General features: G+C 38.7%; 1 pseudogene; it reads left to right on the top strand.

The window, feature by feature from the left end:
• LOC110338469 overlaps positions 1–3059 on the top strand; it is an 8152-nt pseudogene that overhangs the window by 4666 nt on the left and 427 nt on the right.

The raw sequence follows: 3059 nt of genomic DNA, 5'->3' as shown, positions 1-3059 counted from the left end.
ATTTGTTCTCCATGGCTTGCACAAACTGCTTTCTTATAGCACCCAAGACCACCAGCCCAGATGTGGACTACCCATAATGAGCTGGCACCTCCCACATCAATAATAATTCTTCTTCTTCTTCTTCTTCTTCTTCTTCTTCTTCTTCTTCTTCTTCTTCTTCTTCTTCTTCTTCTTCTTCTTCTTCTTCTTCTTCTTTTAAAATACTTTCTTTTTTTAAAAAAATTATTTATTTATGTATATGAGTACATTGTCACTGTCTTCAGACATACCAGAAGAGGGCATCGGATCCCACCATTGCAGATGGTTGTGAGTCACCATGTGGTTGCTAGTAATTGAACTCAGGACCTCTGGAAGAGCAGTCAGTGCTCTTAACCTCTGAACCATCTCTCCAGCCCACATCAATCCTTACTTGAGAAAGTCACCATAGGAGAATGCAGTGCAGACATCTTCTCAGCTGAGAGGTCCTTTTCTAAAGGGACTCTAGCTTGTATAAGTTTGACATAAACTACCCAGCACACTCAATCAGGGAAGAGTATTTCACAGTTACCTATTCTTTTTTCTATTCTCCTGCCAGGCTCCTGGGCTCTTGGCATCTTCCAGCCTCTGAAAACTCAGAGATGACATCCAGATTGTGCACATATATGAGTACATGTGTGGCTGTATTTTATGTATCTCACATGCATGTATGAAAATGTTTATGGATGTGGCCTAGGTATGGGCATTATTGTGTGTCTGATGGTTAGGTAGGTACACCCATACACACGTACACTTTATTTGTACGTGCATATGTGTGTGTGTGTTTATTTGGGACTGCTAATCAGAAATAATGTATTCCATTCCTCTAGAGTAATCCTAGAGCTCATCTGTGTGTGTGTGTGTGTGTGTGTGTGTGTGTACAAATAGACTATAGAAAAATAGATAGATAGATAGATAGATAGATAGATAGATAGATAGATAGATAGATAGTAGAGAATTACTTAGCCATTAAGAACAGATGAACATCATTTCCAAGAAAGCTGATACAATTAGGTATGTTTAGCAAAATATGCCAGACTCAGAAACATAAGTATTATACTTTATCTCTCATGTGTGGAAATCTAAACAAGCAAAAGACATAAATGTAGAAGGAGGATCTATTACAGAACAGGATTTGGAAATTAGTGAACTACAACAAGTGTGGGTAGTAAGGAAGACAAATACTTTACAGACAGGTGTGAAAATATCATAATGAAACCCACTACATACACTAATGTAGAAAAATGCCTCCTTTAAAAAGACTATTGAAGCCATGTGGTGGTGGCACATGCCTTTAATCCCACGACACCTGCAGAGGCAGGTGGATCTCTGTGAGTTTGAGTCCAGCCTACAAAGTGAGTTCCAGGACAGCCAGGACTCTTGCACAAGGAAACTCTGTCCTGGAAAACAAACAAACAAAAAAGACTATTGAAGCACTGCTTCCGCCACCCATACCTAGACTTTCCATGTCCTCCTCCAGGGTTCAGCCTGGTGACTTTCCACTACCACCCCGTACTTGTCATTCTGCTGTCACTCTAACCCATGCAACCAGACAGATCTAGCCTGGGTCCCACAGCCGTAACTCCAGCCTAGGCTGGTCATCTGCACCTGTAGCTGACCTCTAGGTTTCTTCAAGGTCCCATATACTATGTCCATGAGAGAACAGAGTTAGCCAGAACCGGGATGACTCCATGACAGGCTGCAAACTAGCTGTTTAGGAGACTGGGCCTAAGTTTATGTTTCCAAGAACTAGAAAAGTCGAAAACAGTCAATTCCAGAAAAAAAAAAAAAAAGAAAGCACCCCTCATAGGCAGCCAATCAGGAAGCTGCCCCACCACCTGGCCTGAGCCAACCTCATGGGGAGCCAGTCAGGAGCTACAGAATTTGCCTGCCATTTAGTTTGAGCCAACTATAGTTAGCAAAAGTCCCCCAAATTCCCCAGAGCCTTAGCTAATCACAAAAGAACCTGTACCCCTGAGATAGAACCAACCAATCAAGGGAAAAGAAAGGTAAAAGTCACCCACTCCTCCCCTAGGACAGATTTTAAGTTGACCCTGCAGCTACTGCATACTAGTTGAGTCTGGGGTGTCATTCTCAGCAAATCATGGACCCTTACACCCAGATTTTTAATGTAGATAGTCAGAGCAATAAATTTCTCCAGTAGGGATGCTTTCAATGTGTCTTAGAAGTATTGTTGTGTTGTATTTTCCACTTAATTTAGTTCCAGGGAGTATTTTTTTTCTTGATTTCTTTTGTGATCCATTCATCATTCAGTAATGAGTTGTTTAATCTCCATAAGTTTTTGCATTTCCTAGAGGTGGTTTTTGCTGTCAATTTTGTTAGGTTACATTGTGGTCAGATAGTATATAAGAAGTAATTTCAATCTTTTTGAATTTTTAAAGAATATATATATATTTAAAATATTTTAAAGAATATATATATATATATATATATATATATATATATATATCTCCCAAAATGTGGACTGTTAGAAAAGCTTCCATATGATTCTAAGTAGAATGCATATTCTTTGGTGTTTGGATAGAATGTTTTGTAAATATGTATTCAGTACATTTGATGTATGATGTCAATTAATTCTGATGTTTTTCTGTTTATTTGTATCCAGATGAACTGTCTATTGGAGAAAGTGAAGTTTTCAAATCATTTATTATTAGTGGTTCGGTGTTAATCTGTGTTTTTAGTTACAGTAGTTTTAGATTGAAATTTACTTTGTCAGATATATATTCAGATAGTGACTCTTGCTTGCTTCCTGGTCTTATTTGACTGGCTAAACATTCGCTTATCCTTTTACTCTAAGGCAGTACCTATCTTTAAAACTAATATGTGTTTCTGGTAGGCAGCAGATAGATGGGTTTTATTTCTTGGGCCATTCAGACATCCTTTGGTGATCAACAGCAATGTGGAAAGTGTAAGATGAATAAACCCTATTCTCCATAACTTGCTTCTTGGTCATGATGTTTGTGCAGGAATAGAAACCCTAAAATATATGGGTTGTCCCAGCCCTCAGGACACTTTATTCCATG

Source organism: Mus pahari, chromosome 21 (assembly GCF_900095145.1).
Source record: "Mus pahari chromosome 21, PAHARI_EIJ_v1.1, whole genome shotgun sequence".
Classification (NCBI taxonomy): Eukaryota; Metazoa; Chordata; class Mammalia; order Rodentia; family Muridae; genus Mus; species Mus pahari.
The sequence above is the reverse complement of the archived record's forward strand: the minus strand, read 5'-3'. Positions and strand labels throughout refer to the sequence as shown.